Here is a 22,497-nt window from a genome sequence, read left to right as displayed (position 1 = left end):
TCTGCATACACATGAATTCCAACAAAAAAATTAAAAGTAAGTTATAGTACCAATAAAATATCTTAACAACGAAAACTCTAAACACTGTTCAAAATTGGTTCAACATTAAACCAACATTGAGAAACATTAAAAATTGTTAAACATTTTTTAAACCAGAAAATTGATGGTCCCAATAAAAAATGTCACTTTCTGAGAATGGGTAAAAATCCAAGCTGTGGAAAAACAAAAATGTTCTATTTTTAAAAACACACATTAAAAAGCACATCGAGAAACAAAAATATTTTAAAAACTTATGCTTTTTAAATGGAAAAAATAAACCAAAAAGGCTGAGTAAATACCAATAATCGATGATGAAAATAGGGTAATCTTGATTTTAATACCACTTCACTGAGATGAATGGCTGAGTAATCGATGATGAAACAAGGTTTCTTTTAGTGAGATGATGAAGAATTTTTCAGACGGCTGGGTAATCGAAAGGGTTTCTAAGATGGTTGAAGGATGAAATTGAAAGGGTTTTTGCACAAATGTTGAAGGATGGAAACATTTGGTGAAAGGATTTTAATGTGAATAAAATAAAGAATCAGAGAGCTTTTGATGATGAAGGATGCAAATGTTGTTAGAGTATGCCCAAAGACCAATCATGAGATGATTGTAATCACATACTCATTTTACCTTGTTTATTAATATAAGGCATTGCATTTATTATTTCAGTTTCATTTTCTATGTATATAAATAAACTTAATTGAAATAAAGTCCTAAGAAAATATAATTATTCTTAAAAGGTCTTTAGCCAAGTATTATTCTAGGCTTGGACAACAATCATGTGTTGAGACTAATATGCAGTTGATTTATGACAGAGTTTTCATTGACATAAAGGTGTCAAAATCAATACATGAGTATGTGTTAGAGAAAAACATATTGGACTAACCCTCTATGAGTATGTTATTACTCATAGTGATAACTATGTATATGATCCTCAAACTTGAGATCATAATTGTCCCAACATCATGAGTCGTATATTTTGATATAGTCAAAACGTCTACCGTAACAAGTTGTACTATAAAGATTGATGTTGGATATACCACAATCCATGTAGTGTGATATGGTTGATCAAGATAGGATTTATCCATCCTACATAATGTGAGTAATATCTTAGGCCTATTGATGGAGTGAGACTAGAAATGCATGACCATGCTCGAATAAGTTGATATGAGATATCACACTTATTTATTGTAGTTTGCTCAGAATATCAAGAAATATGATATTGAACTATACAAGTGTGACTATTGCATGACTTGTGTCCAATCTATATATAAAGGATAAAATGATATCATACATGAAAAGATTATCACCAAAAAGTTATGTCGAACCATGACTTCTTCTAACTTGGGTGGCAATGATGCATTGCTAGATACCACTCATTGCCTGTAATGTTAGTGTAACAGTCCGATTTAGACCCTATGTTTATTTTGTGTGAATTTATATCTGTGAAATTTTTCTGATTTAATTTTGTTGTTTGAGTGTCCGATTAAATAAAAGGACTTAATCGCGTAAAATGAAAATTAGGTGGTAAATTGTTTAAGAGCCGAATTATTAGTGGTTTTCTATGTTGGGGTGTTTATTTTGTAATTACTCCATTTGCATGTTGTTTGGGCGATAATAGCCATATATATTATGATTTTATTATTATTTCATAAAGGTTAAAATTGTAAATGAAATAATATGTATAATATATCTTACAATAACATAATTAAAAACCATGTTTTATATTTCTTCACTATTTCCAAAACATAAACAAGAAAGAAAAGAAAAAAAGAAAGCTAGGGTTCGGCCTTGTTCAAGCTAGATTAACGTATGTGTTCAGCTTAGTTTTTGATAATTTTTACGTTTTTGAGATCGTTGCTTCGAGTATTACAAAACCCATGCTTTAATTTTTTATTTTGATGAATATTTTGAGTTGTGCCATTGTTGATAGCTTGTGATTTTTGTTGTTTGATGATGAAAATTGAAAGATATGCTTTAGATTAACATGTTTTGTATTAGAGTTTTTGATGATTTTGAGTAATTAGGACTAAATTGCAAAAATAATAATTTGAGGGACTAAAATGTGAATTAAAGGAAATATAAGGACTTGTATGGTAATGGGTAAGATTCAGCCGAACATGAGTACTTTGAAATTTTGTATATTTTGTGTTTTGTGCAGTAGGGACTAAATTGTAAAAATTGTAAATGTCAGGGGTAAAATGGTAATTTTCCCATTTATGTGTTTTTAAACTAAATTGAATGAAAATGTGTTTGAATGAGCTTAATTTGAATATGTTTAGATCAAGAACCAAAGAAATTGGATTTAGACCGGGGAAAAACGAAAGTTGTCGGCTAGCAGCCCCATCTCATTTTACTACGTCCGAGTTAAGTTTATAAGCAAATAGACATAATTAGTTTTAAATAAACACAAAATATATTTGCTGAACTGAAATTTATGATTTTATTTTAGCTATAGCCGAATATGTTAAAGCTTAATTACTATGTTTCCGAATTGGTTTCGACCGAGTTACGAAGTCCGGAAGCCCCGTATGAACCTTAGGAATAGTTAGGATACATATGTCATGACATAGGATTCTGATTTATGTGTGCGAGTAAGACCATGGCATCGATATGTGATTCCGATATGTGTTTATGAGTAAGACCATATCTGGGACAGTGGCATCCATATGTGATTACATGTAAGACCACGTCTGGGACGTTGGCATTGTACAACTTGTGTGATTATCCGAGTGTCCTATCCAATTCTGAATAGTTCACCAGGCAAAGGTAAATTGTGATCGAATGTGTAAAGGAGCTAAAAGGCCAGGTATGGTTAGCTTATTATCTATTAGTAATAAGGTATGTGTGAGACTTGAAAGTTGATAAGTTTTATGTGATTCAAAGAATAAATATGTATGAATTAAACAAGCATATTCAGTTTGAGTTAATGGTATGAATATTATGGAATTAATTTTGGATATGTATATATATGTGATCATATATGTTCGGCCATACAAGTAGTATATGTACATGACATTATAATTGGATTCTTGAGCTTATGTGAATAAGTATTTGTGTGTTTGATTGTATAATGATGTTTTAACTTAGAAAGTTGATTGGCATTCGGTTAATATGAGTATGAGAGCATTCGGCCGAGGTAGTATTGTGCATGAAAATATAATTATTTATCTCACTTATAAGTTCGGGATTAAGTTTAGTAATGTTAATATTATTCGGTTTAGCTTTAAAAGAATCGATTATATCTGGGAATTGTTTATTTGCTTTTGACTTACTAAGCTATAATAGCTTACTCTGTGTGTGTTCTTGTTTACTCTGTTTTATAGATATTGAATCAAGTTACAAGCTCGAGGATCGTCAACAAAGCTCATCACACTATCTACTGTTTTGGTACCTTTATAAATTAAACTCGAATTATGGCATGTATAGGCTGGTTTATGTTTTGAAATGTTGGATTTATTTTTGGTTGTGTATAATTTGAGCCATGCGAAAATGGCTAAGTTTTCATGTTTGATTTCGGTATGTTTTCTCATGATTTGAGTTCATTCCGGTTTTAATGTTACATGCTATAAAAGAATGATGGTTGTGATAGATGTTATATATTTCAGAAATAGCATGATAATAGTTGGGTCTATGGAGGTGGTTGATGAAATAATTATGGTTTATATATCTTTCCTTAACATGCTTAGTTGATTCGGCTATTGCTATGTATAGATGATATAAATATCAAATTAGTTGTTATGATAATATAAGCATTAAATTGTGAATTGGTATTAAATGTTCTATGGCTAAGTTCGAATGTGGTAAGGGTTTAACGAAATATGTTTTGTTTTGTGAATGGTTTACTAAATCGGTTTAATGTTGGAGTGAAATAATTATGCTATGTATATGTGAATAGGTCAAGGATATTAATGTAATTAATTTGGTAAGTAGAAACAAGTTAAATTAGCTTTTTAAATTAGTAGTTATGTTGTGTGTATGATTCGGCAAATGTATTATTGTTAGGTTGACATATGTACGTTTATAAGTTCATGGTACAATGGTGGTATTAATTATTTGTGGTTAAAAATAGGTTTATAGATCTAATTTACAAATATGATATTTGTGCTATTTTAATTGAGGCATGCAATTTGGATGTTAGGCATGGTTCATTAGTGTATTTTTATTAGCAAAGTTGGAAGTGAACAATTGTCAAAGCTTAGTTATTAAACATATTTATGTTCGGCTAAATGCATGGAAAAATGACCAAATGAATAGTGTATTATGCTATATTAAATCATGAAATTGTATGAATTTTTTTATTTGATATACATGTGTTCGGCTGGTTATAGTTAAATGTTATGTAATATGATAGCTAGTCCCTAAACCATGATTATAAGTATTGTATGATTTTTTTTTATATGATATACATGTGTTCGGCTGGTTATAGTTAAATGTTATGTAATATGATAGCTAGTCCCTAAACCATGATTATAAGTTGATTAAACAGATAGTAATATGATTTTACTAAATTGAAATAACTAAGTGAACTTTGTCATATGAGTACTATTATTGTATGAATCTATTATGCGATTAAATTGTAATATGGTCTGTAAGTTTAATAAAACCTTAATGTACATTAATGTTATAATCTGCTATATGGTAATAATAATTAAATTCATTATTTATATTAATATTCAATTGTTTTAAAAGTTCGTGCAAGTGTATACAAATGATTGTTCGTAGTTTGTGGCTTGTCTGGTTATACTCCGTAACCCCACTCCGACTATGGATACGATTTAGGGTGTTACAGTTAGAAACATTCTATTTTATTACCAATGTTACAAGAGCCTACAAGGTCACACCTATAGTTGAAACAAGCAGAATCCAAATGCATTTGGTATTGTATTTAGTTGTCACATGAATTAAATTAATTATTAAATTAATTTAAATTGATAGTTAAATATAAAAACATTTTATGTACAAACTTGTTTACACAAGCAGAGAACGTAGATAAAATTAATATATGAATTTGATTCATGCAAAATATTATTAATTGTATATATTTCACCGATTTTTAATATAACAATTATATTAATTAATTTTTATCAAAATATAAAAATATGGAAATTAATATTTTTTGGAAAGAATACAATTAATATATGAATTTGATTCATACAAAATATTAATTGTATATATTTTACCGAATTTATTAATATAAATAGTTATATTAATGAATTTTGGTCAAAATATAAAAGACATAGAAATTAATATTGTTTTGGAAAGAATATAATTCCTTTTCCTAATTTCTTTTGGAAAGAAATTAATATTCTATTAATAATGGAATAATCCTATATTATTTTGGAAAGAATATAATTCATTTTTCTAACTTTCCATTTGCCTTCTCTATTAATAAGGGAATAATCATGGTTTTCCTTTTGAATATGTGATATCAAAGAGGATAAAATGAAGATAATCCTTTAATGTGTTCAAGTGACCAACTTAATAATTTAAAAGGTCTAGCAGTTGTTTTTAATTCTCTCTGAAAAGTTCAAGAGAAAGTGGTTGTTCATTTTTCACGAGGTGGACTACGTAGAGGCTGGGATATTTTCGTTGTGGCTTGGAATCGACATCGAATCAGCAGCATCCTTTCAACGTTTTCAGTAAAGAAGGTATATTTTTCAACCCTTTTTCAACCTAATTTGTTCCTCTTACATGGATCCTTGATTGTAGATTGCTGGGATAATTTTTTCGCTGCGCCACGAGTCGTACCAGCAATCCCGACAAATGTGTAGTAATTGAAAAGGTTACTTTAGCAATTGATTCACTACCAAATAGAAAAAATTGAATGGATTTTGATTTTATTTATTTAAATAAATGATGTTATTAACTTGAGAGAAATAATTTTAATTGTATTTTTTTCAAGGGGACAGGTCAAAGACGGTGGCACGTGGAAATGTGCAATTGGCCAAAGCTACCCCATCATCAAAAAATTAACATCGTTAGGCTAAGTATCAATATAGTTGATAAAAAAAAAGTTCAGGTACCAATATAGGACAAAAAAAAACATAAGCACCAATCTGGGAGAAGGGGACAAGTTCGAGTATCAATTTTATATTTAAACCTTAATTAATTAATTGAATTCCAAAAATTAAATTAAATTAATTGGTCATTGTGAACCTGTTGAACATAGAAATATTAAATATGTTTTCTCATAGTTCTATTATGGTAAATTTGTCATGATTTTAACAGAATTAGAATCGGGTTGAAAAAAATTATTTAATTAGGAAATTTATTTATTTATTTAAATTGATTTAAGATGTTTATTTTGGAAAATAGAAAAATATGTATTGGGTCGGATAAGTGTTGGGTTAAAAGTCCAAGAAGCACTTATAATTGGACCTGATACGAGAGAGGCCCAAAAGCTCTTCAAGTTAATACATAGGATAGAAAACCCTAGTATATTTAACTAGGGTTGCCGCCCCTCTCTCTTCTATTGACTAGATTTTTTTTCTATTGAAATAGACTTCTACTAATTCAACAAGGGTTTCACTTCTTCTCCCTATAAATATATGACACCGATAGGGCTAAACACACAACTTTAACATATTGTTATTCTACCTGAAAATAGTGAGAATTTATTTTCTAAGTATGAATTCTATTTTCAGAATAACAATTCTCCCAGTTTCTATTAAAGAGAGAATTTTACTTTCCTACTGAAAGTAAAGTAAATAATGTTTGGTTCTATGTTTGATTCGAATAGCAAAGAAGGTTGTTCAGTTGAAAGCTGAGAACAACAAATGTAACAGCTCGATTTTGGGCCTATTCGAAACAGTGGTTTTGGAACCACAAATTCAAGGTCTGAAAAATTACTTTTAATATTATTTTATGTGTCATAGAATGATCATATAAGTGCATGAAAATTTTGGCGAATTAATTTTAGTGTTTGTGAGCTTAATTGAGAAAAAGGACTAAATCGCATAAAGGACAAAATTTTTGTTCTGCTAGACAAATGTGTTAAATAGCTAGAGAACCATAATTGGGGGGTCTTTAAAGTGCAATTAGGCCTTTAAATTAGTGGTGGTTGGCCATAGAGATAAAAAGAAGAAAGTTGTCAAAGTTAGGTGAGTTTTGGTGACTAAATTGACTAGAAATGAAATAAAATAAAGACAGAATGATATAATGTTTTTCTCATCTTCTTCTCCACTGAAAATATCAGCAAATAGGGTGTTTGAAAGCTCAAAAATATCAGCCACTTATACTCCTTGCAAGTAAGTGATTTAGATAGTCTTTCTTGATGATTTTTGCATTTTTAGGACCCTTGTAGCATGAGCTTTCTAATAAGGGCACTATTTTGCAAAGTGGATGAAATTTTAGGGCTTTTCCATGAAAGAATTTATGGTTTTAGCTGAAATTTTATAGAAGAAAATGAATCTTGGTTGTTAAACAAACAACTTTTGTGAAAGGAGTTTTCATGAAAACACCTAAATGGGTTATTTTGTAAAGTTTGTAAAATAGGTGGTATTTGTCCTGTAGTATTCCAAATGGTTCAAAAGGAAATTTACGGGTTATATCATAATGATAGAGCTTATGACCATTTTGTGAGCGGTACAGGTACTTAAATGAAATTGATGATATGTGAATTCTATTCTTATTGTACGAATAGTGAGGAATGAACATGAGTAAGTTGTGTTATGAACATTTACTCTTCGTGCGAGTTATGATATATTGGGAGTATGATCACATGTGGTAACATGGTTGTTATTTATATAGTTATACGCAACTTACTTAGCTTTCTGCTTACCCTCTTCTTTTTCATTTTCTTGTAGAGCTGCCAAATTAGCTCGTGGATTAGAGAACATCGGAGGCATCGCTCACACAATCATTCAAAGCTTTTGGTATAGTTAGTTTTGTTATCTTGAGTATGGCATGTATAGGGATTGAGTCTTTTGTTATGTGTCATATTGTTAAGTTAGCCAATTATGTGACTTGGGATGAAAAGGTTTTTTTATAAGGCCATTTTTAATGGATAATATTCATTATTGATAACTACAAATGATGATGCTCCCATGGATGAACAAAATGTATGAATGACCAAGTGCATATTTGGTTTGCTTTTGAATGTCATGTTATGGTTGATTTAGTCTTATATTGTTGTGTGGATTAGGGATATTTGTTGTTGTGTAGGTTGGTGCAAGTAAGGGTGGCAAATAGGCTTGGTAGATAGCCTTGTTTTTGTCCAAACTGGTAGACACACGGGCGTGTGTTTAGGCCGTGTGCGACACATGGTCAGCCCCATGGGCGTGTTGTCCGGCTGTGTGTCCCCTGCACCTTAAAATTTTAAGCACCTTAAAATTTTAAGTCAGTATGCATGGTAGTAAAAACATGGGTAGTGACACGATCGTGTGTCTCAGCCATGTGGAGGACACGGCCTAGTACACGGGTGTGTGCCTTGGTCGTGTGCCCCTAAATGGTTGCTGACGTCAGAAATAGAATGTCAAGGTTTTTGGGCACGGGATGAGACATGAGCATCTCATAGTCGTGTGAGGGACACAGGCCATGGACACAGGCGCGTGCTAGGCCGTGTGAAAATCCCTGTAGGTTCGAAATAGAAATTAATTCCATACGGGTTAGGGACACAGGCGTGTCCCGATTCGTTGAGGCCATGTGAACTGCATGGGCTTTCAACACGACCATGTCAAGAAGGCCACACAGATGTGTAGCCCTTCCACACGAGCATGTGCCCCTATTTCAAGAGTCATTTTCCAGAGTTCTTTAAAGATCCGGTTTGGTTTCGAATCGTCATTAAACCTTTTTTTGGGCCTCGTAAGGAATTCTAGATAAGGACTGAAAAGGTTCAAATTTGATCAAGTTTTTATGATTTGTAAATATGGGAATGTATGAGTTTAAGTTTAGTAATGCCTCGTACTCAGTCCAGGCCTTGGACTCAGGTAAGGAGTGTTACATCTAATGGTATCAGAGCTATAGTTTAGTCGATTCTAGGACTAACCTAGTGTGAGTACAAGTCTAGCTATACATGCCATAGTTGTATATTGATAGTGTGACGATTTTTTATGAATATAAATCATGTTTTTATATAGTAAATGGATCCCAACGGAGCTATGGCAGACGATGTGGAAAGTAATGCGCCGACTCCCGCTGAAGGGACCGCGCCAGTTGAAAGTGAGCCCGTGACGATAAGTCAGGGTGGAGGGGCTAAAGAAGGCTACCTTCATATGATTGATGCTTGGTACTCGAAGTTTGTTCGTGCGAATTCGAACACTCCACCTCCCCTAACTCCTCTAATTCCCCAGCCTGCCCCTATAGCTCCTCATGGAGTAAAAATGGTTAGGAGAGAGAAACCTCCAGTGAACAGAATCTAGAAGCATGGGGCTAAAGAATTTCTGGCTAGTGTTGATGATGAACAGGAGAGAGTAGAGTTTTGGTTAGAAAATACCATCAGAGTATTTGATGAGCTATCGTGCACGTTAGAGGAGTGTATGAAGTGTGTAGTGTCACTCCTACGAGACTCGGCCTACCAATGGTGCAATACTCTCATGTCAGTGGTACTGAGAGAGAGAGTAACTTGAGAATTCTCCCAGGAAGAGTTCTGTAAAAAGTATATTAGCCAAAGGTTTATTGATCAGAAGAGGAAAGAATTCCTTGAACTGAAGCAAGGTCGTATGACAATGACGGAGTACGAGCGCGAGTTTGTAAGGTTTAGCGAATATGTGCGAGAGTGCGTATCTATAGAAGCCACCATGTGCAAGAGGTTTGAAGATGGTCTGAACGAAGACATCCGCCTATTAGTTGGCATATTAGAGTTGAGGGAGTTTGTGGTACTCGTTGAGAGAGTTTGCAAGGCCGAAAATTAGCCAAACAGAAGAGAAGAGCTAACATTAAGTCTCGTGACTCAAAGAAAAGATAGATGGGGAAAACACACCAGACCCCTCATCCAAGAAATTGAGGGAGTTTCCTACTCGATCAAATTTGTTAGTAGGATTCTCAAGCAGAAACAAGAACAAACAGCATGCAGTGTCTAAAGCTCAGACCACTTCCATCGCGAGTGTTGGTAGTGCTAGACAAAACAGACTAGAATGTTCACAATACGGTAGACGTCATTTTGGTGAGTGCTGAGGTAATGAAAGAGGTTGTTTCAAATGTGGGTCGCTGGACCATTTTATTCGTAGTTGTCCCAAGATGGTCGAGAAAGATAAGGATCAAGGTGTGAGATCGGGTAATGCTCTTTCGAGAGGTAGACCACATAAGAACCCGGGAAGTGGGGCTAGAGTAAAGGTGTGCTTAGAGATGCTGCTGTGAGGTCTGAGGGTAGAGCGCCTGCAAGGACTTACGCCATTTGTGCCCGTGAAGAGGCTGCATCTCATGATGTGATTACGGGTACCTTTTCTATCCATGATATACCTATTGTCGCTTTGATTGATCCGGGGTCTACCCATTCTTATATTTGTATGAAATTGATACTTAGTATGAACATGCTAGTCAAGTCCACTAAAATTGTGGTAAAAGTGTCTAACCCGTTAGGCAAACATGTGTTAGTAGACCAAGTATGTAGAAATTGTCCCTTGACAATTAAAGGTCAGTTTTTTTCGGCTAAGCTTGTGTTATTTCCGTTTGATGAATTTGATGTAATCCTCGATATGGACTGGTTGACTTCTCATGGTGTTGTAGTGGATTGTAGACGAAAAGTTATTGAGTTGAAATGTGAAAGGAAGGCTGTTCTTCGGGTTTAATCAGGTGAAGCAGATAGCTTGCCTATAGTAATATTGTCTTTGACTACGGAAAGATATTTGAGAAAAGGGTGCGAAGCTTATCTTGCTTTTGTGTTGAATATTCAAGTATCTTAACTGAAGATAGAGTCAGTACTAGTGGTATGTGAGTACCCGGATGTGTTTCTGAAAGAATTGCCTGGATTACCCCCATCTAGGGAAGTTGAGTTTGGTATCGAGTTAGACCCGAGTGCGGCACCTATCTCGATCGCTCCATATAGGATGGCTCCGATAGAGTTAAGGGAGTTGAAAGTGTAGCTGTAAGAGTTAACGGGCAAGGGTTTTGTGAGACTGAGCTATTCTCAGTAGGGTGCTTCGGTACTTTTTGTGAAAAAGAAAGACGGGCCGATGAGGTTATGTATAGACTACAGACAGCTCAACAAGGTGACTGTGAAGAACAACTATCCTTTGCTAAGAATCGACGATCTATTTGACCAATTGAAAGGAGCCACTATGTTTTCAAAGATTGACCTGAGATCCAGCTATTACCAGTTAAGAGTTAAGGAGCAAGATGTGCTAAAAACCGCGTTTCAGACGAGATATGATCACTATAAGTTCCCTGTCATTCCCTTTGGCTTAACAAACGCCCCTACCATGTTTATGGACTTGATGAATCAAAATTTTCGGCCATACTTGGATAGGTTCATTGTTTTTTTTATTAATGTATATTAATTTATTCTCGTGATGAGAGTGAAAACCCGGAGCATTTGAGAACTGTTTTGCAGACCTTAAGAGATAAGCAGTTGTATGCCAAGTTTAGTAAAAGTGAGTTTTGGCTTCGAGAGGTCAGATTCCTAGGACACATCGTATCGGGTGATGGAATTAGAGTTGATCCAAGTAAGGTTTCGGCTATTGTTGAGTGGAAACCGTCAAGGAATGTATCGGAGATTAGAAACTTCCTAGGCTTGTGGGGTACTACCAATGATTCGTTAAAGGATTCTCTATGATAGCTACTCCGATGACAAGGTTGCTTTAGAAATAGGACAAGTTCGAATGGACAGATAAATGCCAACAGAGTTTTGAGACATTAAAGGCTTTATTAACCGATGCCCTAGTTTTAGTACAACTAGAGCCGAGAAAAGAATTTGTGGTATATAGCGATGCCTCTTTAAATGGATTGGGGTGCGTGCTTATGCAGGAAGGTAAAGTAATAGCCTATGCCTCAAGACAGCTAAAATCGTATGAGAAAAACTACCCGACGTACGATTTAGAGTTGGCCGCTATCGTGTTCGCATTGAAAATATGGAGACACCATTTGTATGGTGAAAAATGTCGAGTGTTCACCGACCATAAAAGTCTCAAGTATTTGATGACTCAAAAGGAGTTGAACTTACGGCAACGACAATGGTTAGAGTTGATAAAAGACTATGAGTTGATAATCGACTACCACTCAGGAAAGGTGAATGTAGTCACCGACGCTCTGAATAGAAAGTCATTATTCGCCTTGAGGGCCATGAATACTCAGTTGTCTGTGGCTGATGATAGTTCAGTTTTGGCAAAATTGAGAGCTAGACTGACGTTTCTACAAGAGATTTGTGAAGCTCAGAAAGGTGATAAAGATTTGCAAACCAAGATGGCTCAGTGCTCGAATTTGTATTTAATGTTTAGTGTTTCGAGACCAAATTTGTGTACCCAAAGACGATGAGCTTATTCGGAAAATTCTTTATGAGGCGCATAGCAGTTGTATGTCTATCCATCCGGGTAGTGTTAAAATGTATAAAGACCTGAAGAAAATGTATTGGTGGTCAGGAATGAAAAGAGACATTTCAGAGTTCATTTCTAAGTGTCTAGTTTGTCAACAAGTGAAAGCTGAACACCAAGTACCTTCGGGTTTGCTTTAATCAGTAATGATTCTCGAGTGGAAATGGGACCAGGTAACCATGGATTTCATGTCGGGATTGCCTTTGATGCCAAAGAAAAAGGATTTCGTTTGGGTTGTTATTGATAGACTTACAAAGTCAACACATTTTATTCCGGTTTGTACCGACTACTCCCTTGAGAAATTGGCTGATTTGTATATTTCTGAGATCGTGAGACTTCATGGAGTACTCTTGTCGATTATTTCGGATAGAGATCAGAGATTTACCTCACGGTTCTAGAAGAAATTACAAGTGTAACACCCCTTACCCGTATCCAAGGCTGGAACAGAGTACGAGGCATTACCAGACTTAACAATACACATAGACGAAAACCGGGCCATAAAATTTCATTTAATTCAAAACTTTTCGAACACATGCATAACAAACAAAGCTAACTATATCATCACATCAAAACATAGGACATGGCACGATTAATTAAACTTATAAACCATAATGGATAAGGATTACATCTCATGATCATATACGATAACTCAATGCGATCGACACGTATGGTCAAAATCATAATAAAATACATATCACAAACCAACTTCCTATACATGCCACTCACTTGATATTTCTAATATTTGAATTAATTCTCCCAAAATGATAGTTTGATAGTGTGATTTTGCCTCCGATGATCTCCAACCCTGAGCCGACCTGCCAATAATAAAGAAATGGAGAGGATGGGTAAGCTTTACGCTTAGTAAGTTCATATGAAAATAATAAGCAATTACTACCATGCTTTTCAAGATAAAACACTATAATTGTACAATTACACATGTTCAGGTTAAGCTGTGTTATCGAATTATAGTTACTAAATCATTCATATCTGAAGTTACAAAACTCCAAATTTAGTTTCGTTAATTTTCCTTGAAACTAGATTCTTATATATTTCTCCCATAAAATTTACAGAATTTTTGGTTTATCCAATTAGTACAGTTTATTCATTAAAGTTTCCCCTATTTTAGGTACGACTACTCGACCCACGTGTACTACTGAACCAAATTTCTCCTCGCATGAATTTCAACAACCATTTCGTTTATTTCCTTTAAAATATACTTAATAATGAATCCATGCATGTAAGGTATGACTCTTAATAATTGTTTTTAAAATTTATGGTGAATTTCTAAAGTTAGAACAGGGGATCTCGAATTTATTCGACATCGTCTCACAAAATTATAATATCACATAATATATAACTCTTTTGCTTCCTGTTTCTTTTATATGAAAATAGACTCATTAATATTTAATTCCATAATTTTTTGAAATTTAATTCAACTTACACAATTTTTGGTAAATTTTCAAATTCATGCTTCTTCATTGTTCAACACTGTTTTATTACTAAAGTTCACTTTTACACAATTCACTTAATCCATTCCATTTTACCGAGGTTCGCTTAAATATCGAGCATATTGCTCATAAATTCAAATAAACATATATTTTCACTTGTTCATCACTAATCACTTTCACATGTAATTTCATTTAATCGATTTCCCGTTGAACTCATCAGAATAATAACAAATACACAATTGCCTGCAAATTTTCCCATTTCCACACTTGTAGCTGAAGCTATCTGGTACGCATAGTAGCCTGCACTTAGTACTATACATGCGACCACAGTTTTCGGGTACGCATAGTAGCCTACACTTAGTACTACACATGCGACCAATTATCCGGTACACGTAGTAGCCTGCACTTAGTACTACACACGTGACCTCACAATAGTTCATTTGTATCGTTTCTATTCCGAAGGTTCAACCGGGAAATTCCTCACTTTTCAACATTTTACTAAATTTTCCGTAATCAACTTAAATTCATAACTTACATCAAATAACCATTTGATAGGCAGCCACATTTCATAAGATATCAAAATATAATAACACAAAAAGAATCGATAGATTATTTATGTACGTACTTACTCGAAGTGTCGATCTCACTATCCATAGTACCAATTGTCCATTCATAGTATAATAAGACACAACTCAAATATCAAATCAGCTTTTAAGAATTTACATAACATATATCACATATTTCATATATCACTTGTCATGTATCATCATTTTCTTGCATTTCATGTAACATTCTTTCATGTCATATTTCCACATCATAAACACCATTCCATCAACTTTTCCAATATATTAAATCATACAATATATGCAATAATAGTAAGAAATATAATTCAGAAATAACATTGCATTATTATTATCATACGAACTTACCTCGATCCAGAAACGACAATTTTAGTCCATAACCTTGTATTTTCCCGATTTAAGCCTGAATCTCGATTTCCTTCATAATCGAGCTTGGAAGCTTGGAAACCCTAGCCATGGAGTCTCCTTTGGTATACACGTCCATGGTGAAGAAGATGAACAAAACTGACTTTTAATTTTGTATTTGAATTCATTTTACCTCTAAATGACCAAAATGCCCTTTTTACTAAACTTTCCAAAAATTTCATCCATGTCCAATTTTTGTCCATAAACTTAGAAATTGGTCAAATTTCTATTTAAGACCTCTTAATTAATATTTCAAAGCAATTTCATACTAGGAACTTCTAGAATGCAAGTTTTGCAACTTATTCAATTTAGTCCCTAACTTCAAATTAAGCACTTTATGCATAGAATTTCTTCACAAAATTTTCATACAATCATGCAATCATATCATAGACCTCAAAATAATCATAAAATAATTATTTCTATCTCAGATTTGTGGTCACAAAACCACTATTTCGATTAGGCCCTAATTCGGGATATTACAATAAGAGGTGTTAGGGACGAAATTACATTTTAGCACTGCTTTTCATCCGCAAAGTGACGGTCAGTCGAAAAGAGTAATTCAGATTCTCGAAGACATGTTACGATGTTGTGTTCTCGAGTTTCAAGGCAATTGGGAAAGGTATTTACCGCTGGTTAGCTTCGCCTACAACAATTTTTATCAGTCAAGTCTGAAAATGGCGCCTTGTAAGGCTTTGTATGGACGTAAGTGTTGAACACCCTTATACTGGACCGAACTTAGAGAGGGTCAGGTTCACGGGGTTGATTTAGTCAAAGAGACTGAAGGGAAAGTAAAAATAATTCGTGATTGTTTGAAGGCCGCATTGGATAGACAGAAATCTTACGCGGATTTGAAACGAAAAGAAATTGAGTTTCAAGTTGGTGATAAGGTTTTTTTGAAGGTATCCTCATGGAAGAAAGTTCTTCGACTCGGTAAGAAAGGAAAATTAAGTCTGCGGTTTATTGGACCTTATGAGGTGACTGAGAAAATTGGACCGGTAGCTTATCGACTACCCTTTCCATCCGAGTTAGAGAAGATTCACAATGTTTTCCATGTGTCGATGTTACGCCGTCACCGTTCTAACCCTTCGCACGTTCTTTCACCAATAGAGGTGGAGATTCGATCAAACATGACTTATGGTGAAGAACCGGTTAAGATCTTAGCCCGAGAGGTCAAACAATTGAGAAATAAAAGTATAGCACTCGTGAAAGTACTATGGCATCGATATGGGGTTAAAGAGGCCACATGGGAACCCGATGAGACTATGAGAGATCAATACCCTAACCTTTTCCCTGGTAAGATTTTCGGGGACGAAAATCTTTAAGGGGGAATTGTAATAGCCCGATTTGGGGCCTGGTTGAAACAGTAGTTTCGAAACCTTTTTAATATTATTTTATGTTTCATAGCATAATTATAAGTGCGTGAAAATTTTGGTGAATTAATTTTAGTGTTTGTGAGCTTAATTGAGAAAAAGGACTAAATCGCATAAAGGACAAAAGTTTTGTTTTGCTAGACAAATGTGTTAAATAGCTAGAGAACCGTAATTGGGGGGTCTTTAAAGTTCAAATAGGCCTTTAAATTAGTGGTGGTCGGCCATAGAGACAAAAAGAAGAAAGTTGTCAAAGTTAGGTGAGTTTTGGTAACTAAATTGACTAGAAATGAAATAAAATAAAGAGAGAATGATATCATCTTTTTCTCATCTTCTTCTCCACTAAAAATATCAACAAATAGGGTGTTTTGAAAGCTCAAAAATATCACTTATATTCCTTGCAAGTAAGTGATTTAGATAGTCTTTCTTGATGATTTTTGCATTTTTGGGACCCTTGTAGCATGAGCTTTCTAATAAGGGGATTATTTTGCAAAAGGGATAAAAGTATAGGGTTTTTCCATGAAAGAATTTATGTTGTTAGCTGAAATTTTATGGAAGAAAATGAATCTTGGTTGTTGAACAAACAACTTTTGTGAAAGGAGTTTTCATGAAAACACCTAAATGGGTTATTTTGTAAAGTTTGTAAAATAGGTGATATTTGTGTGAAATGTTTGAAAGTTTGAGTTGCTATAGGTATAAAAAAATTTTTGGCTAGGCTTGATTAATGAGGAAAGTTAATAAAATTTGATTTACGAACCTAAGGGTAAAATCGTAATTTTTGTAAAGTCTAAGGGCAAAACAGTCATTTCGCTGAATTGTGAATTGTAGAATATTTTTATTAATCTGATGATTAAATGAGTTAAATTTTATTATTATAGATCAAGAAATACGCAATCTAGACCTAGACCGGGGAAAAGCCAAGCAAGCGAATTAAATACAATTAGTCGCTTACATTTTGTGTACCGAGGTAAGTTGTACATAAATAATGTAATTTATTTGTATTTATGTATTGTATAATTAATATGGCATAAATTGTGGATTATTCCTGTGAATGTGCATGATGAGAACTGATGTAGTAGAGACTCCCAGTTGAACCTTAGGAATAATTTGGATATCCATGCCATGACATTTGGGTGATGTGCATGCTAATGTAAGACTTATCTGGGATGTGGCATCAGCCTCAAGACATGCAAGCTAATGTAAGACCTGTCTAGGACATGGCATCGACTTGAGGTGTGTCAATGTAAGACCTGTTTGGGACATGGCTTTGACACAGATAAGCGAGAGCCAATGTAAGATTTGTCTGGGACATGGCATCGACTTAGATGTGAGAGCCAGTGTAAGACAATGTTTGGAACATGGCGTCTGTAACACCCCGTACCCGAGACCGTTGCCGGAGTCGGACACGAGGGGTTAACAGACTGAATTCACTTATTTGCACAGACCATTTTAATTTTCCAGACGAGCTGAGTACTGCGTCACTGTCACCTTAAAAATCATATCTCGAGTTCCAAAACTCAAAAACCAATTCTGTAAATTTTTCCTGAAACTAGACTCATATGTTCATCTACAAATTTTTTTCTAGAATTTTTGGTTGAACATTTTATTAGTTGAAGTCTCCCCTGTTTTAGGGTTCGACTACACTGACCTTCATGCGTTACGACTTGGATATCTCCCTGTACAGGGCTTCAATACTGATTCCGTTTGTTGCTATAGAAACTAGACTTGAAAAGGAATCTATAAATATATGGCATGACTTCTAATTATATCTGGTTAATTTATAATGAATTTCCAAAGTCGGAATAGGGAATCCAGAAACCGTTTTGGCCCTATTTCGTAAAAACCTAAATATCTCTTAACATACAACTGATATGATCGTTTCGTTTCTTCCATATGAAAGTAGATTCATCAAGGTTAGATTACATAATTTATTCACTATTTAATTCCATTCCTACTATTTTTAGTGATTTTTCAAATTTACAATACTGCTGCTGTCAGCATCTGCCTTTAAGGTAGACTTTGACTATTTCATAGTTTCCATGATTCAACTAGCCCTTTAGCATATATAGCACAAAATATGATCATGATTAACCATTCCAATGGCTAATCGTTTCCAAACATTTCCATGCCTCTTAATGAACATATACATACAAGATGATTATAACATTATGCTCAAAATATATATAAGCCATTTTCGCATGGCTATCCAAATTTGTACAATACCGAAAGGTACATGACCAACATCAAAAAGGGAAGTCCTATACATGCCATTTCAAAGTTCAACCAAAAGTGTACCAAAGGGCTTTGATAGTGTGGGCGACTTCGACTTCGACACTCCCGAGTCCGATAGCTGACGAACCAAAATCTATAAAACAGAGACTCAAAGAAACGGAGTAAGCATTTAATGCTTAGTAAGTTTTGAGCCATAAAATTTGACACAACTAAAGTGTAGCATTCATGTGGCTAAACGGATAATTTCATATGCACAAATTCTCAATTTCATACTTACTTTACATTACCAACCCTTATATTCATACACAAAAGATCAACTTAGCCAAAGGCCGGTAGCTCATTTATCGACTGAGCGAATACTATTTGTAAGGGATCAACTAATTCAATGCATATCTGAAACATACCTCATCATTTGGGATTTTACGAGTGTATTAATTGAAACTATTACAGCAAGGTCGCTCATTCCCAAGCCAAGTACCTTTGGATTTAACCGGATATAGCTACTGCTCGAATGCCTTGGGACATAGCCGAATATAGTAACTCGCACCAATGCCTTGGGACTTAGCCGGATATAGTAACTCGCACAAATGCCTTCGGGACTTAGCCGGATATAGTAACTCGCACAAATGCCTTTGGGACTTAACCCGGATATAGTAACTCGCACAAATGCCTTGGGACTTAACCCGGATATAGTAACTCGCACAAATGCCTTGGGACTTAGCCGGAACTAGTCACTAGCATAAATGCCTTCGGGACTTAGCCCGGTTATCATCCGAATATTCATGCACATATCAATAAATCATGACACATTTATATCTCATTTTCATAATTAGAGTTCAAACACAAGTCACGTATTAAACACTCCCATTTTCGGCTCACTAGCCACATACAAACAGCATGGTTTAGTTTGTTTTATGACACGATCTCTATGCACATACGGCTACCGTCATACGTATAGACTAATTAACTCAGCATATAATTCAAGTAGAATCATCATATCACCGTATATTTGTTATGCTCATACATCATGACTTAATCAGATCATAAACTAAGTCTCGTTGCTCGAAAACTTACCTCGGATGTTGTCGAACGATTTCGATGGCTATTCGACCACTTTTCCTTCCCTTTATCGATTTAGTTCCCTTTGCTCTTGAGCTAATTCAAACAAATTTAACTTATTAAAGTCTCATTATGCTAGCTTATGGCCGAATATGGCAAGGAGTTTGATAGGTCATATGGCCACCTTTAGCTCAAATACAAAATGGTCATACGCATTTTTAATCACATTGAGCAATTTAACACAATTAATCTAACATTTCCTCATGTACACCTTTATGACCGGATACACATATCATTAACCTAATATCACTTAACTAAGCACTTTAACAAGTTTTCTTTAACTATACACACATTCGGCAATGACAAAGACAACTTAACAAACCTCAAATTCAACTTATAATAATATATACTCAATATTCAAAGCATTTAACATCACTTCATCATAATCTTACATCATGGCCGAATGCTCCTTTTAAACCATTTACCCTCACAAAGCATAAATTTCATCATCAAGCTTACAAGCTTATAATCCCAATAATTATAACCTCCTAATATTCATCCAACTCTCACTCATTAGCTTCTAACATAAATCTCAAAATCTATAGTTCCTTTTTTTTCTACCCATGACCGAAATCTCCAACAACACTAAATGAAAATATACTTCATGGATCTAAGGTAGAACCAAGAAAGGAACTCATAAATATCAAGGTGTAAGCATCTACCATTGTTCATCTAGATTTAGCATGAAACATAACCATCACCCTTATTAATCTCCATAGCCGAAAACCTTACTCAATCCAAAATCAAAATTTCAACATGGGTTACCAAAAATAACTTGATAACTCACTCAATATCAACTAAAATTTCAAGAACTAGCATAAACATTCTTACCTTAATATTCACCTAAGATGGCCGATTGCTTATCCCCTTCTTCCTCTTTTCAATTCGGTCAAGAAGAACCAAAGAATGAACTCTTTTTTTTTCTCCTCTTTCTCTAGTCACGGCAATGGAGGGGGGGCATAGATGAGGCAACTTTGTTTTCATCACCCCACTCTTTTCATTATTTTATTACTAACCTCTTATTTTATTCTTTCTAACATAACACACTAACAAAACATGTTTACAACATGTTTCACCCCATAGCATGGCCGGCCACTATGCTTTAATTTTGGGAAATTTGACATACAAACCCATCATTTTCACAACATGCATTAATAGGCCACTTTACATTTGCCTAGCACATTTCTAAATTTTCTCACATAAGTCCTATTTGATAAAATTCACTTACAATTAACAAAATTCAAACATGAAATTTTCACACATGCATATGTACATATAATGAGCATCAACTATGACGGCTAATTATTTTTATGACTCGGTTTAGTGGTCCCGAAACCACTTTCCGACTAGGGTCAATTTAGGGCTGTCACAGCGTCGGCATCGTACCCTATGTTTAAGGCTTAGTGATTATCCTGTAGTATTCCAAATGGTTCAAAGGGAAATTTACGTAGTATATCATAATGATAGTGCTTATGACCATGTTGTGAGTGGTACAGTTACTTATATGAAATTGATGATATGTGAACTCTATTCTTGTTGTACGAATAGTGAGGAATGAACATGAGTAAGTTATGTTATGAACATTTATTCTTCGTGCGAGTTATGATATATTGGGAGTATGATCACATAACATGGTTATTATTTCGATATTTACATACAACTTACTAAGCTTTGTGCTTACCCTCTTCTTTTCCATTTTCTTGTAGAGCTGCCAAATTAGCCCTTGGATCAAAGAACATCGGAGGCATCAGTCACACTATCACTCGAAGCTTTTGGTATAGTTAGTTCTGTTATCTTGAGTATGGCATGTATAGGGAATGAGTCTTTTGTTATGTGTCATATTGTTAAGTTATCCAATTATGTGAATTGGGATGAAAACCTTTTTTTATAAGGCCATGGTTAATGGCTAATATTCATTATTGATAATTGCAAATGATGATGCTCCCATGGATGAACAAAATGTATGAATGACCAAGTGCATATTTAGTTTGCTTTTGAATGTCATTTTGTGGTTGATTTTTTCTTATATTGTTGTGTGGATTGGAGTTATTTGTTGTTGTGTAGGTTGGTGCAAGTAAGGGTGGCAAAAAGGCATGGTAGATAGCCTTGTTTTTTTCCACACAAGTAGACACACGAGCGTGTGTCTAGGCCTTGTGGGACACACGGTCAGCCCCATGGGCGTGTTGTCCAGTCATGTGTCCCCTGCACCTTAAAATTTCAAGTCAGTATGCATGGTAGTAAAAATGTAACACCCCAAACCCGTGACCATCACCGGATTTGAACACGTGGTGTTACCGGGCTTACTTCCCTTATTTCTCTCTTTGTAATATCTGATTGCTGTTCCAGGCAGGCTAGCTAACTGCGTCACTGTCGCCTTAAAAATCATATCTCGAGTTTCAAAACTCGGAAACTGATTCCGTAAATTTTCCCTGAATTTAGACTCATATATCTATCCATTTATTTATTTATAGAATTTTTGGTAGGGCCAATTGGTACAGTTTATTAGTTAAAGTCACCCATGTTACAGGAGTCCACTATACTGACCTTCGCGCATTACAACTTGAATATCTCTCTGTACAGAGCTTTAATACTGGTGCCGTTTGTTTCTAATGAAACTATACTCAAAATGGAATCTGAAAATATAAGGCATGACTTCTAATTCTTTCTGGATAATTTATAGTAAATTTTCAAAGTTGCGACAGGGGACCCAGAAACCGTTCTGGCCCTGTCTCACGAGAACTTTAATATCTCTCAGTATACTGCTCATATGGTCGTTTCGTTTCGTCCATATAAAAATAGATTCATCAAGGTTCAATTTCATAATTTATTCACTATT

General features: G+C 34.6%; 1 long non-coding RNA gene across 1 annotated transcript; it reads left to right on the top strand.

Annotated features, from left to right (window-relative positions):
- Positions 1 to 5,473: 5,473 nt before the first annotated feature.
- On the top strand, positions 5,474 to 8,077 carry LOC128286488 (uncharacterized). The gene is made up of 2 exons (XR_008277070.1): positions 5,474 to 5,693; positions 7,851 to 8,077. It is a non-coding gene; the product is annotated as an uncharacterized LOC128286488 (long non-coding RNA).
- Positions 8,078 to 22,497: the final 14,420 nt, after the last annotated feature.

Source organism: Gossypium arboreum, chromosome 13, assembly GCF_025698485.1.
Source record: "Gossypium arboreum isolate Shixiya-1 chromosome 13, ASM2569848v2, whole genome shotgun sequence".
Taxonomy (NCBI): domain Eukaryota; kingdom Viridiplantae; phylum Streptophyta; class Magnoliopsida; order Malvales; family Malvaceae; genus Gossypium; species Gossypium arboreum.
This window is presented reverse-complemented; position numbering and strand designations above follow the sequence as displayed.